The 15,462-nt window shown below is 50.5% G+C and overlaps 1 protein-coding gene across 2 annotated transcripts in view; it reads left to right on the forward strand.

Annotated features, from left to right (window-relative positions):
- Window positions 1-3,549: 3,549 nt before the first annotated feature.
- Window positions 3,550-15,462, forward strand: part of LOC139762297 (hydroxylysine kinase) — a 122,526-nt gene continuing 110,613 nt past the window's right edge. Inside the window, exon 1 of one of the 2 annotated variants that reach the window (XM_071686892.1) lies at window positions 3,550-3,599. The gene's annotated coding sequence lies outside the window, so the exon portion shown is untranslated. The remainder of the gene's footprint in view (window positions 3,600-15,462) is intronic. The other variant, XM_071686893.1, reaches the window with a different exon arrangement.

Below are 15,462 nucleotides of genomic sequence, written 5' to 3' on the forward strand. Positions count from 1 at the left end.
CGTTATTCACTCGATCAAACCACCTCACACCACATATTGTCCTCAAACATCTCATTTCCAGCACATCCATCCTCCTGCGCACAACTCTATCCATAGTCCACGCCTCGCAACCATACAACATTGTTGGAACCACTATTCCTTCAAACATACCCATTTTTGCTTTCCGAGATAATGTCCTCGACTTCCACACATTCTTCAAGGCCCCCAGGATTTTCGCCCCCTCCCCCACCCTATGATCCACTTCCGCTTCCATGGTTCCATCCGCTGACAGATCCACTCCCAGATATCTAAAACACTTCACTTCCTCCAGTTTTTCTCCATTCAAACTCACCTCCCAATTGACTTGACCCTCAACCCTACTGTACCTAATAACCTTGCTGTTATTCACATTTACTCTTAACTTTCTTCTTCCACACACTTTTCCAAACTCAGTCACCAGCTTCTGCAGTTTCTCACATGAATCAGCCACCAGCGCTGTATCATCAGCGAACAACAACTGACTCACTTCCCAAGCTCTCTCATCCCCAACAGACTTCATACTTGCCCCTCTTTCCAAAACTCTTGCATTTACCTCCCTAACAACCCCATCCATAAACAAATTAAACAACCATGGAGACATGACACACCCCTGCCGCAAACCTACATTCACTGAGAACCAATCACTTTCCTCTCTTCCTACACGCACACATGCCTTACATCCTCGATAAAAACTTTTCCTGCTTCTAACAACTTTCCTCCCACACCATATATTCTTAATACCTTCCACAGAGCATCTCTATCAACTCTATCATATGCCTTCTCCAGATCCATAAATGCTACATACAAATCCATTTGCTTTTCTAAGTATTTCTCACATACATTCTTCAAAGCAAACACCTGATCCACACATCCTCTACCACTTCTGAAACCACACTGCTCTTCCCCAATCTGATGCTCTGTACATGCCTTCACCCTCTCAATCAATACCCTCCCATATAATTTACCAGGAATACTCAACAAACTTATACCTCTGTAATTTGAGCACTCACTCTTATCCCCTTTGCCTTTGTACAATGGCACTATGCACGCATTCCGCCAATCCTCAGGCACCTCACCATGAGTCATACATACATTAAATAACCTTACCAACCAGTCAACAATACAGTCACCCCCTTTTTTAATAAATTCCACTGCAATACCATCCAAACCTGCTGCCTTGCCGGCTTTCATCTTCCGCAAAGCTTTCACTACCTCTTCTCTGTTTACCAAATCATTTTCCCTAACCCTCTCACTTTGCACACCACCTCGACCAAAACACCCTATATCTGCCACTCTATCATCAAACACATTCAACAAACCTTCAAAATACTCACTCCATCTCCTTCTCACATCACCACTACTTGTTAGAAGTTGTTAGAAGCAGTGAAAAGTTTTTTATCGAGGATGTAATGCATGTGTACGTGTAGGAAGAGAGGAAAGTGATTGGTTCTCAGTGAATGTAGGTTTGCGGCAGGGGTGTGTCATGTCTCCATGGTTGTTTAATTTGTTTATGGATGGGGTTGTCAGGGAGGTAAATGCAAGAGTTTTGGAAAGAGGGGCAAGTATGAAGTCTGTTGGGGATGAGAGAGCTTGGGAAGTGAGTCAGTTGTTGTTCGCTGATGATACAGCGCTGGTGGCTGATTCATGTGAGAAACTGCAGAAACTGGTGACTGAGTTTGGTAAAGTGTGTGGAAGAAGAAAGTTAAGAGTAAATGTGAATAAGAGCAAGGTTATTAGGTACAGTAGGGGTGAGGGTCAAGTCAATTGGGAGGTGAGTTTGAATGGAGAAAAACTGGAGGAAGTGAAGTGTTTTAGATATCTGGGAGTGGATCTGTCAGCGGATGGAACCATGGAAGCGGAAGTGGATCATAGGGTGGGGGAGGGGGCGAAAATTTTGGGAGCCTTGAAAAATGTGTGGAAGTCGAGAACATTATCTCGGAAAGCAAAAATGGGTATGTTTGAAGGAATAGTGGTTCCAACAATGTTGTATGGTTGCGAGGCGTGGGCTATGGATAGAGTTGTGCGCAGGAGGATGGATGTGCTGGAAATGAGATGTTTGAGGACAATGTGTGGTGTGAGGTGGTTTGATCGAGTAAGTAACGTAAGGGTAAGAGAGATGTGTGGAAATAAAAAGAGCGTGGTTGAGAGAGCAGAAGAGGGTGTTTTGAAATGGTTTGGGCACATGGAGAGAATGAGTGAGGAAAGATTGACCAAGAGGATATATGTGTCGGAGGTGGAGGGAACGAGGAGAAGAGGGAGACCAAATTGGAGGTGGAAAGATGGAGTGAAAAAGATTTTGTGTGATCGGGGCCTGAACATGCAGGAGGGTGTAAGGAGGGCAAGGAATAGAGTGAATTGGAGCGATGTGGTATACAGGGGTTGACGTGCTGTCAGTGGAGTGAATCAAGGCATGTGAAGCGTCTGGGGTAAACCATGGAAAGCTGTGTAGGTATGTATATTTGCGTGTGTGGACGTGTGTATGTACATGTGTATGGGGGGGGGGGGGTTGGGCCATTTCTTTCGTCTGTTTCCTTGCGCTACCTCGCAAACGCGGGAGACAGCGACAAAGTATAAAAAAAAAAAAAGAAATATATATATATATATATATATATATATATATATATATATATATATATATATATATATATATATATATATATATATATATATAAATATATATACGAATAAAGTGCATATGAACGCGCAACTTCATAGAACATGCACACCTCCAACAGCCAGGATCGAACCCAGGACCCGGGATCTGATTGTATACATAAAGTTATCGCACAAAATAAACACAGAGTCAACAAGTGACCAGATGGTCGCCAGTGTTGCCATATCTACCTAACTTGTATAGTGTCTTTGACTCCTGGTTGGTCTGTGAATATGTTGGGAATATCATATCTTGCAATTAAGATGATACATTATTACCAAGGCCACTATATGGGGTAGGGAGATCGTATGTTGGCAACCCCAAAGTGTTGATCAGCGCCGCGGGGCAACAGCGAGGGGACGACAGCCTCCTACTTACCCCCCTCCCCCTCCCCCTCCCCCTCCCTCCATCACATCCCTCCCGCAGGACGGGGGGGGGGGGTTAAGAGGCCACATAGGGTACTCTTCCAATATTGTTTCGCTGGTGAGGACCAAAGTAACATATTGTAAGAATAACGTAAGAAATCAGTTCGTAAGATAACCCGTGACATGTATCATGATTATTGATGTAGGTTAATTACAGAAATTAGATTGTACATGGCATGTCGTCATGTAGTTTCCATTTTGAATTACGCCATGTACCAAACTTTATTATTTACGTTGCTCATTTAAGCATATATAGCGATACAATTCCAAAATAAAGTCATCACGAAAATGTATCGAGATTGGAAATATTGACAAAGTGACATAGCGAAGTGATGATTAACCAGGGGAAACTGAAAATGATCGCCTTGGCAACCCAATGTGGTTTCAAACCCAAGCAGTAAACACACGAAAAAGCACTCGTGGATCAGTTCAGTACCCTACGTCATTGTAGACAGTCACCCAGCCTGGATGGCGTAGCATTCAACATCCATTTAGAAATCCCGGTAAGTTAACACTTAGATTTGTTACTAAATTCTTCTTTATACAGAGTGTGTGTGTGTGTGTGTGTGTGTGTGTGTGTGTGGCTAGCTCACTGTGAGATTAGGGAGTCCATAATGTGTCTACATGAGACGCTGACAACTTGGATTCGAACATGGCAGCAGGTGAGGTGTGGTGGCCAGCAGGTGGTGTGCCCCGTGGTGTGTGGCAGCAGGTGAGGTGTAGTGGCCAGCAGGTGGTGTGTCCCGTGTTGTGTGGCAGCAGGTGAGGTGTAGTGGCCAGCAGGTGGTGTGCCCCGTGCTGTGTGGCAGCAGGTGAGGTGTAGTGGCCAGCAGGTGGTGTGTCCCGTGTTGTGTGGCAGCAGGTGAGGTGTAGTGGCCAGCAGGTGGTGTGTCCCGTGTTGTGTGGCAGCAGGTGAGGTGTAGTGGCCAGCAGGTGGTGTGTCCCGTGTTGTGTGGCAGCAGGTGAGGTGTAGTGGCCAGCAGGTGGTGTGTCCCGTGTTGTGTGGCAGCAGGTGAGGTGTAGTGGCCAGCAGGTGGTGTGTCCCGTGTTGTGTGGCAGCAGGTGAGGTGTAGTGGCCAGCAGGTGGTGTGTCCCGTGTTGTGTGGCAGCAGGTGAGGTGTAGTGGCCAGCAGGTGGTGTGCCCCGTGTTGTGTGGCAGCAGGTGAGGTGTAGTGGCCAGCAGGTGGTGTGTCCCGTGTTGTGTGGCAGCAGGTGAGGTGTAGTGGCCAGCAGGTGGTGTGTCCCGTGTTGTGTGGCAGCAGGTGAGGTGTAGTGGCCAGCAGGTGGTGTGTCCCGTGTTGTGTGGCAGCAGGTGAGGTGTAGTGGCCAGCAGGTGGTGTGCCCGTGTTGTGTGGCAGCAGGTGAGGTGTAGTGGCCAGCAGGTGGTGTGTCCCGTGTTGTGTGGCAGCAGGTGAGGTGTAGTGGCCAGCAGGTGGTGTGTCCCGTGTTGTGTGGCAGCAGGTGAGGTGTAGTGGCCAGCAGGTGGTGTGTCCGTGTTGTGTGGCAGCAGGTGGTGTGTCCCGTGTTGTGTGGCAGCAGGTGAGGTGTAGTGGCCAGCAGGTGGTGTGTCCCGTGTTGTGTGGCAGCAGGTGAGGTGTAGTGGCCAGCAGGTGGTGTGCCCGTGTTGTGTGGCAGCAGGTGAGGTGTAGTGGCCAGCAGGTGTGTGCCCCGTGTTGTGTGGCAGCAGGTGAGGTGTAGTGGCCAGCAGGTGGTGTGTCCCGTGTTGTGTGGCAGCAGGTGAGGTGTAGTGGCCAGCAGGTGGTGTATCCCGTCTTGTGTGGCAGCAGGTGAGGTGTAGTGGCCAGCAGGTGGTGTGCCCCGTGTTGTGTGCAGCAGGTGAGGTGAAGTGCCAGCAGGTGGTGTGTCCCGTGTTTCAGGTGTGTAGGGCCAGCAGGTGTTGTGCCCCATGTTGCGTGGCAGCAGGTAAGATGTAGTGGCCAGCAGGTGGTGTGCCCCGTGTTGTGTGGCAGCAGGTAAGGTGTAGTGGCCAGCAGGTGGTGTGCCCCGTGTTGTGTGGCAGCAGGTAAGGTGTAGTGGCCAGCAGGTGGTGTGTGCTGTGTTGTGTGGCAGCAGGTGAGGTGTAGTGGCCAGCAGGTGGTGTGTGCTGTGTTGTGTGGCAGCAGGTGAGGTGTAGTGGCCAGCAGGTTGTGTGTCCCGTGTTGTGTGGCAGCAGGTGAGGTGTAGTGGCCAGCAGGTGGTGTGTCCCGTGTTGTGTGGCAGCAGGTGAGGTGTAGTGGCAGCAGGTGGTGTGCCCCGTGTTGTGTGGCAGCAGGTGAGGGGAAGTGGCGAGCAGGTGGTGTGTCCCGTGTTGTGTGGCAGCAGGTGAGGTGTAGTGGCCAGCAGATGGTGTGTCCCGTGTTGTGTGGCAGCAGGTGGTGTGCCTCGTGTTGTGTGGCAGCAGGTGAGGTGTAGTGGCCAGCAGGTGGTGTGTCCCGTGTTGTGTGGCAGCAGGTGAGGGGAAGTGGCGAGCAGGTGGTGTGTCCCGTGTTGTGAGGCAGCAGGTGAGGTGTAGTGGCCAGCAGGTGGTGTGTCCCATGTTGTGTGGCAGCAGGTGAGGTGTAGTGGCCTGCAGGTGGTGTGCCCGTGTTGTGTGGCAGCAGGTGAGGTGTAGTGGCCAGCAGGTGGTGTGTCCCGTGTTGTGTGGCAGCAGGTGGTGTGCCCCGTGTTGTGTGGCAGCAGGTGAGGTGTAGTGGCCAGCAGGAGGTGTGTCCCGTGTTGTGTGGCAGCAGGCGAGGTGAAGTGGCCAGCAGGTGGTGTGTCCCGTGTTGTGTGGCAGCAGGTGAGGTGTGGTGGCCAGCAGGTGGTGTGTCCCGTGTTGTGTGGCAGCAGGTGAGGTGTAGTGGCCAGCAGGTGTTGTGCCCCGTGTTGTGTGGCAGCAGGTAAGGTGTAGTGTCAGCAGGAGGTGTGCCCCGTGTTGTGTGGCAGCAGGAAAGGTGTAGTGGCCAGCAGGAGGTGTGCCCCGTGTTGTGTGGCAGCAGGTAAGGTGTAGTGGCCAGCAGGTGGTGTGTCCTGTGTTGTGTGGCAGCAGGTGAGGTGTAGTGGCCAGCAGGTGGTGTGTCCCGTGTTGTGTGGCAGCAGGTGAGGTGAAGTGGCCAGCAGGTGGTGTGTCCCGTCTTGTGTGGCAGCAGGTGAGGTGTAGTGGCCAGCAGGTGGTGTGCCCCGTGTTGTGTGGCAGCAGGTGAGGTGTAGTGGCCAGCAGGTGGTGTGCCCCGTGTTGTGTGGCAGCAGGTGAGGTGTAGTGGCCAGCAGATGGTGTGTCCCGTGTTGTGTGGCAGCAGGTGAGGTGCAGTGGCCAGCAGGTGGTGTGTCCCGTGTTGTGTGGCAGCAGGTGGTGTGCCTCGTGTTGTGTGGCAGCAGGTGAGGTGTAGTGGCCAGCAGATGGTGTGTCCCGTGTTGTGTGGCAGCAGGTGAGGTGCAGTGGCCAGCAGGTGGTGTGTCCCGTGTTGTGTGGCAGCAGGTGGTGTGCCTCGTGTTGTGTGGCAGCAGGTGAGGTGTAGTGGCCAGCAGATGGTGTGTCCCGTGTTGTGTGGCAGCAGGTGAGGTGCAGTGGCCAGCAGGTGGTGTGTCCCGTGTTGTGTGGCAGCAGGTGGTGTGCCCCGTGTTGTGTGGCAGCAGGTGAGGTGTAGTGGCCAGCAGGTGGTGTGTCCCGTGTTGTGTGGCAGCAGGCGAGGTGAAGTGGCCAGCAGGTGGTGTGTCCCGTGTTGTGTGCCAGCAGGTGAGGTGTAGTGGCCAGCAGGTGGTGTGCCCCGTGTTGTGTGGCAGCAGGTAAGGTGTAGTGGCCAGCAGGTGGTGTGTGCTGTGTTGTGTGGCAGCAGGTGAGGTGTAGTGGCCAGCAGGTGGTGTGTCCCGTGTTGTGTGGCAGCAGGTGAGGTGAAGTGGCCAGCAGGTGGTGTGTCCCGTGTTGTGTGCAGCAGGTGAGGTGTAGTGGCCAGCAGGTGGTGTGCCCCGTGTTGTGTGGCAGCAGGTGAGGTGTAGTGGCCAGCAGGTGGTGTGCCCCGTGTTGTGTGGCAGCAGGTGAGGTGTAGTGGCCAGCAGGTGGTGTGTCCCGTGTTGTGTGGCAGCAGGTGGTGTGCCCTCGTGTTGTGTGGCAGCAGGTGAGGTGTAGTGGCCAGCAGGTGGTGTGTCCCGTGTTGTGTGGCAGCAGGTGAGGTGAAGTGGCCAGCAGGTGGTGTGTCCCGTGTTGTGTGGCAGCAGGTGAGGTGTAGTGGCCAGCAGGTGGTGTGTCCCGTGTTGTGTGGCAGCAGGTGAGGTGTAGTGGCCAGCAGGTGGTGTGCCCCGTGTTGTGTGGCAGCGGTAGGTGTGTGCGCAGGGGTGTGCCCGTGTTGTGTGGCAGCAGGTGAGGTGTGTGGCAGCAGGAGGTGTGCCCGTGTTGGTGGCGCAGTAGGTGTGTGGCAGCAAAAAGCAGCAGGTGAGGTGTGGTGGCCAGCAGGTGGTGTGTCCCGTGTTGTGTGGCAGCAGGTGAGGTGTAGTGGCCAGCAAGTGGTGTGCCCCGTGTTGTGTGGCAGCAGGTGAGGTGTAGTGGCCAGCAGGTGGTGTGTCCCGTGTTGTGTGGCAGCAGGTGAGGTGTAGTGGCCAGCAGGTGGTGTGCCCCGTGTTGTGTGGCAGCAGGTGAGGTGAAGTGGCCAGCAGGTGGTGTGTCCCGTGTTGTGTGGCAGCAGGTGAGGTGTAGTGGCAAGCAGGTGGTGTGTCCCGTGTTGTGTGGCAGCAGGTGGTGTGTCCCGTGTTGTGTGGCAGCAGGTGAGGTGTAGTGGCCAGCAGGTGGTGTGTCCCGTGTTGTGTGGCAGCAGGTGGTGTGTCCCGTGTTGTGTGGCAGCAGGTGAGGTGTAGTGGCCAGCAGGTGGTGTGTCCCGTGTTGTGTGGCAGCAGGTGAGGTGTAGTGGCCAGCAGGTGGTGTGTCCCCGTGTTGTGTGGCAGCAGGTGAGGTGTAGTGGCGCAGCAGGAGGTGTGCCCCGTGTTGTGTGCAGCAGGTGAGGTGTAGTGGCCAGCAGGTGGTGTGTCCCGTGTTGTGTGGCAGCAGGGGAGGTGTAGTGGCCAGCAGGTGGTGTGTCCCGTGTTGTGTGCAGCAGGTGAGGTGTAGTGGCCAGCAGGTGGTGTGTCCCGTGTTGTGTGGCAGCAGGTGAGGTGTAGTGGCCAGCAGGTGGTGTGTCCCGTGTTGTGTGGCAGCAGGTAGGTGAGTGGCCAGCAGGTGGTGTGGCCCCCGTGTTGTGTGGCAGCAGGTGAGGTGTAGTGGCCAGCAGGTGGTGTGCCCCGTGTTGTGTGGCAGCAGGTGAGGTGTAGTGGCCAGCAGGTGGTGTGCCCGTGTTGTGTGGCAGCAGGTGAGGTGTAGTGGCCAGCAGGTGGTGTGTCCCGGTTGTGTGGCAGCAGGTGAGGTGTAGTGGCCAGCAGGTGGTGTGCCCCGTGTTGTGTGGCAGCAGGTGAGGTGTAGTGGCCAGCAGGTGGTGTGTCCCGTGTTGTGTGGCAGCAGGTGAGGTGGAGTGGCCAGCAGGTGGTGTGCCCCGTGTTGTGTGGCAGCAGGTGAGGTGTAGTGCCAGCAGGTGGGTGTCCCGTGTTGTGTGGCAGCAGGTGAGGTGTAGTGGCCAGCAGAGTGGTGTGTCCCGTGTTGTGTGGCAGCAGGTGAGGTGTAGTGGCCAGCAGGTGGTGTGTCCCGTGTTGTGTGGCAGCAGGTGGTGTGCCCGTGTTGTGTGGCAGCAGGTGAGGTGTAGTGGCCAGCAGGTGGTGTGTCCCGTGTTGTGTGGCAGCAGGTGAGGTGTGAGTGGCCAGCAGGTGGTGTGTCCCGTGTTGTGTGGCAGCAGGTGAGGTGTAGTGGCCAGCAGGTGGTGTGCCCCGTGTTTGTGTGGCAGCAGGTGAGGTGTAGTGGCCAGCAGGTGGTGTCGTCCCGTGTTGTGTGGCAGCAGGTGAGGTGTAGTGGCCAGCAGGTGGTGTGTCCCCGTGTTGTGTGGCAGCAGGTGAGGTGTAGTGGCCAGCAGGTGGTGTGCCCCGTGTTGTGTGGCAGCAGGTGAGGTGTAGTGGCCAGCAGGTGGTGTGTCCCGTGTTGTGTGGCAGCAGGTGAGGTGTAGTGGCCAGCAGGTGGTGTGTCCCGTGTTGTGTGGCAGCAGGTGAGGTGTAGTGGCCAGCAGGTGGTGTGTCCCGTGTTGTGTGGCAGCAGGTGAGGTGTAGTGGCCAGCAGGTGGTGTGTCCCGTGTTGTGTGGCAGCAGGTGAGGTGTAGTGGCCAGCAGGTGGTGTGTCCCGTGTTGTGTGGCAGCAGGTGAGGTGTAGTGGCCAGCAGGTGGTGTGTCCCGTGTTGTGTGGCAGCAGGTGAGGTGTAGTGGCCAGCAGGTGGTGTGTCCCGTGTTGTGTGGCAGCAGGTAAGGTGTGGTGGACAGTACTAAGACCATATGTTGCTAAGACCATGTGTTAGTAGGACCATGTGTTACTAAGACCATGTGTTACTGAGACCATGTGTTACTAAGACCATGTGTTACTAAGACCATGTGTTACTAAGACCATGTGTTACTAAGACCATGTGTTACTGAGACCATGTGTTACTAAGACCATGTGTTACTAAGACCATGTGTTACTAAGACCATGTGTTAGTAGGACCATGTGTTACTAAGACCATGTGTTACTAAGACCATGTGTTACTAAGACCATGTGTTACTGAGACCATGTGTTACTAAGACCATGTGTTACTAAGACCATGTGTTACTGAGACCATGTGTTACTAAGACCATGTGTTACTAAGACCATGTGTTACTAAGACCATGTGTTAGTAGGACCATGTGTTACTAAGACCATGTGTTACTGAGACCATGTGTTACTAAGACCATGTGTTACTGAGACCATGTGTTAGTAAGACCATGTGTTACTGAGACCATGTGTTACTAAGACCATGTGTTATTTTTTAACATTATTTGTATTACTGTGTGTAACCTTAGATATTCACTATTAAGTAAACGTCCGATATGTTAGTAGTGTTGCAACCAGTTAATAATGTTGCAGCCAGTTAAAGGTGTTGCAACCAGTTAGTAGTGTCGCAACCAGTTAATAGTGTTGCAGCCAGTTAATGGTGTTGCAACCAGTTAGTAGTGTTGCAACCAGTTAATAGTGTTGCAGCCAGTTAATGGTGTTGCAACCAGTTAGTAGTGTTGCAACCAGTTAATAGTGTTGCAGCCAGTTAATGGTGTTACAACCAGTTAGTAGTATTGCAACCAGTTAGTAGTGTTGCAACCAGTTAATAGTGTTGCAACCAGTTAATAGTGTTGCAACCAGTTAGTACTATTTCAACCAGTTAGTAGTGTTGCAACCAGTTAATAGTGTTGCAACCAGTTAGTAGTGTTGCAACCAGTTAATAGTGTTGCAGCCAGTTAATGGTGTTACAACCAGTTAGTAGTATTGCAACCAGTTAGTAGTGTTGCAACCAGTTAATAGTGTTGCAACCAGTTAGTAGTGTTGCAACCAGTTAGTACTATTGCAACCAGTTAGTAGTGTTGCAACCAGTTAATAGTGTTGCAACCAGTTAGTAGTGTTGCAACCAGTTAGTACTATTGCAACCAGTTAGTAGTGTTGCAACCAGTTCATAGTGTTGCAACCAGTTAGTAGTGTTGCAACCAGTTAGTAGTGTTGCAACCAGTTAATAGTGTTGCAACCAGTTAATAGTGCTGCAACCAGTTAGTAGTGTTGCAACCAGTTAGAAGTGTTGCAACCAGTTAGTAGTGTTGCAACCAGTTAGTAGTGTAGCAACCAGTTGATAGTGTTGCAACCAGTTAGAAATGTTGCAACCAGGTAAGTGTTGCAACCAGTTGATAGTGTTGCAACCAGTTAGTAGTGTTGCAACCAGTTATTAGTGCTGCAACCAGTTAATAGTGTTGCAACCACTTAGTAGTGTTGCAACCAGTTTGAAGTGTTGCAACCAGTTAGTAGTGTTGCAACCAGTTAGTAGTGTTGCAACCAGTTATTAGTGCTGCAACCAGTTAATAGTGTTGCAACCACTTAGTAGTGTTGCAACCAGTTTGAAGTGTTGCAACCAGTTAGTAGTGTTGCAACCAGTTAGTAGTGTTGCAACCAGTTATTAGTGCTGCAACGAGTTAATAGTGTTGCAACCACTTAGTAGTGTTGCAACCAGTTAGAAGTGTTGCAACCAGTTAGTAGTGTTGCAACCAGTTAGTAGTGTTGCAACCAGTTAGTAGTGTTGCAACCAGTTAGAAGTGTTGCAACCAGTTAGTAGTGTTGCAACCAGTTAGTAGTGTTGCAACCAGTTAGTAGTGTTGCAACCAGTTACTAGTGCTGCAACCAGTTAATAGTGTTGCAACCACTTAGTAGTGTTGCAACCAGTTAGAAGTGTTGCAACCAGTTAGAAGTGTTGCAACCAGTTAGTAGTGTTGCAACCAGTTAGTAGTGTTGCAACCAGTTAGATTTCTATCACTGCTGCTCACGTACAATCACTTGCCAGGTTATGTCCTCGTTATTCTATTTAGGTGTTTAATGTAAGAAGGTCATAGGTTTTCCTTAACCCACAGGAAATGGAGTAGTTCAAGTATGCTTGCCAGTCCAATGGCCTCGTTGGGTCGTTGATGTCTTGATTAAAGGCGTTTTTACTTAAACCATGACTACGGGCACTCATGGCAATCTCACTCGAACAACATTAATTATCAAATAATAATTTCTAGTTATTGATCGAATTAATGATAAAATAACGAGAGAAATCATGTGTTCACCTTTATCTATCTTGTATCTTTCTTGTATTTACTTTCTCTTTTTTGCCAATCCTATATATATATATATATATATATATATATATATATATATATATATATATATATATATATATATATATATATATATATATATATATATATATATATATATATATATATATAAATATATATATATATATATATATATATATATATATATATAGGGAGCTGTGGTTTCGGTGCATTACACATGACAGCCAGAGACTGAGTGTAAGAGAATGTGACCTTTTTGTCTGTTTCCCTGGCGCTACCTCGCTGAAGCGGGAGACAGCGATGCTGTTTCCTGTGGGTCGGGGTAGCGCCGCAAATGGATGAAAGCAAGACTGAATATGTACACCTGTGGCCATAGTTCCCTGAGCAACGTTGGTGACATCTGGCATCTGACAGATGTTGTGAACATACAGTAATCGTTGTGTTCATTCACGGTTCATATGTAAGGCACAATGTTATTGGTTCATTGTTGCTGGTGAACGTTCATATGTAAGACACATATGTAAGGTGAACAAGGTTGGGGACAGGACGCCGTCTGGTGAACAACGTTGTTCATGAGGCCGTCTGGTGAACAACGTTGTTCATGAGGTCGTCTGGTGAACAACGTTGTTCATGACGCTGTCTGGTGAACAACGTTGTTCATGAGGTCGTCTGGTGAACAACGTTGTTCACGAGGCCGTCTGGTGAACAACGTTGTTCATGAGGTCGTCTGGTGAACAACGTTGTTCATGACGCTGTCTGGTGAACAACGTTGTTCATGAGGTCGTCTGGTGAACAACGTTGTTCATGAGGCCGTCTGGTGAACAACGTTGTTCATGAGGTCGTCTGGTGAACAACGTTGTTCATGAGGCCGTCTGGTGAACAACGTTGTTCATGAGGTCGTCTGGTGAACAACGTTGTTCATGAGGTCGTCTGGTGAGCAACGTTGTTCATGACGCTGTCTGGTGAACAACGTTGTTCATGTGGTCGTCTGGTGAACAACGTTGTTCATGACGCTGTCTGGTGAACAACGTTGTTCATGAGGTCGTCTGGTGAACAACGTTGTTCATGAGGTCGTCTGGTGAACAACGTTGTTCATGAGGCCGTCTGGTGAACAACGTTGTTCATGACGCTGTCTGGTGAACAACGTTGTTCATGAGGTCGTCTGGTGAACAACGTTGTTCATGAGGTCGTCTGGTGAACAACGTTGTTCATGAGGTCGTCTGGTGAACAACGTTGTTCATGAGGTCGTCTGGTGAACAACGTTGTTCATGAGGTCGTCTGGTGAGCAACGTTGTTCATGAGGTCGTCTGGTGAACAACGTTGTTCATGAAGCCGTCTGGTGAACAACGTTGTTCATGACGCTGTCTGGTGAGCAACGTTGTTCATGAGGTCGTCTGGTGAACAACGCTGTTCATGAAGCCGTCTGGTGAACAACTTTGTTCATGAGGTCGTCTGGTGAACAACGTTGTTCATGACGCTGTCTGGTGAACAACGTTGTTAATGAGGTCGTCTGGTGAACAACGCTGTTCATGAGGCCGTCTGGTGAACAACGTTGTTCATGAGGTCGTCTGGTGAACAACGTTGTTCATGAGGTCGTCTGGTGAACAACGTTGTTCATGAGGTCGTCTGGTGAACAACGTTGTTCATGAGGTCGTCTGGTGAACAACGTTGTTCATGACGCTGTCTGGTGAACAACGTTGTTAATGAGGTCGTCTAGTGAACAACGTTGTTCATGACGCTGTCTGGTGAACAACGTTGTTAATGAGGTCGTCTGGTGAACAACGTTGTTCATGACGCTGTCTGGTGAACAACGTTGTTAATGAGGTCGTCTGGTGAACAACGTTGTTCATGACGCTGTCTGGTGAACAACGTTGTTAATGAGGTCGTCTAGTGAACAACGTTGTTCATGACGCTGTCTGGTGAACAACGTTGTTAATGAGGTCGTCTAGTGAACAACGTTGTTCATGACGCTGTCTGGTGAACAACGTTGTTAATGAGGTCGTCTAGTGAACAACGTTGTTCATGACGCTGTCTGGTGAACAACGTTGTTAATGAGGTCGTCTGGTGAACAACGTTGTTCATGACGCTGTCTGGTGAACAACGTTGTTAATGAGGTCGTCTGGTGAACAACGTTGTTCATGACGCTGTCTGGTGAACAACGTTGTTCATTGGTGTCAGCGGGGTTGAGTGAGGGAGGAGCCAACCATGGGGTAGGGAGTCACATTGGTGACAGCTGAGGTGAGTGAGGGAGGGAGGGAGCCATGGGGTAGGGAGTCACATTGGTGACACCGGATGGTTCTTAGATCAGGAACTTCCTGATTTACCCCAACACAGCTGGCTAACACTGGCCCAACCCCGGGGTCTTAACCCAGCACTACCCCCCCCCCCCTCCCTCCTCTATAACCCCACTTCCTCACACTTCCCTCCTTCCTCACACTTCCTCACACTTCCTCACACCACTGCCTCACACTTCCTCACACCACTGCCTCACAACCTGGCCTTCATGGAGCCCATAATATAAGTGAACCCTCACCAGGGGAAGACTGGTGACATGTTGCCACTGAACTGTTTTGTTCAAGAAGAACACAGCTGTGGAGGGTAAGCTTTGTTCAAGAAGAACACAGCTCTCCACTGTGGTCAGGTCAGGTCAGGTCAGATCAGGTCAGGTTAGGTTGGGTTAGGTTAGGTCAGGTCAGGTCAGGTCAGGTCAGGTTGGGTTAGGTTAGGTCAGGTCAGGTCAGGTCAGGTCAGGTCAGGTCAGGTCAGGTCAGGTCAGGTCAGGTTGGGTTCTCTCAAACAAAAGAGTTCTTGAAACTAAGTTTGAGTGACATGTTTACGTTCCACTGGATATGAAAGCACTCCAGTTCCCTCCTCTGGTAGCAGCGGTTCTGCTTAGCTCAAACAACTTCTGCCACATTTCGTGTTGTTAATACAACATACACATACACTCCTTCATACTTATATCATACATACATAACACTTGTGGATGATATCTTATAGATTTCCAGTATGATGTGTGGCTTCCATGTTGACCTGATTCCCAGATATGACCATCACACACGACCAAACCCTTGACCTTGTAATCATACGCCAGTGTGTAACCTTATCTGATCATACGCCAATGTGTCACTTTGTCTGATCATACGTCAGTGTGTCACCTTATCTGATCATACGCCAGTGTGTCGCCTTGTCTGATCATACGCCAGTGTGTCGCCTTGTCTGATCATACGTCAGTGTGTCACCTTGTCTGATCATACGTCAGTGTGTCACTTTGTCTGATCATACGTCAGTGTGTCACCTTGTCTGATCATACGTCAGTGTGTCACTTTGTCTGATCATACGTCAGTGTGTCACCTTATCTGATCATACGTCAGTGTGTCACCTTGTCTGATCATACGTCAGTGTGTCACCTTATCTGATCATACGCCAGTGTGTCGCCTTGTCTGATCATACGTCAGTGTGTCACCTTGTCTGATCATACGTCAGTGTGTCACCTTATCTGATCATACGCCAGTGTGTCGCCTTATCTGATCATACGCCAGTGTGTCACCTTGTCTGATCATACGTCAGTGTGTCACCTTATCTGATCATACGCCAGTGTGTCACTTTGATCATACGCCAGTGTGTCACTTTGTCTGATCATACGTCAGTGTGTCACCT

Source organism: Panulirus ornatus, chromosome 43 (assembly GCF_036320965.1).
Source record: "Panulirus ornatus isolate Po-2019 chromosome 43, ASM3632096v1, whole genome shotgun sequence".
In the NCBI taxonomy this organism is placed as follows: Eukaryota; Metazoa; Arthropoda; class Malacostraca; order Decapoda; family Palinuridae; genus Panulirus; species Panulirus ornatus.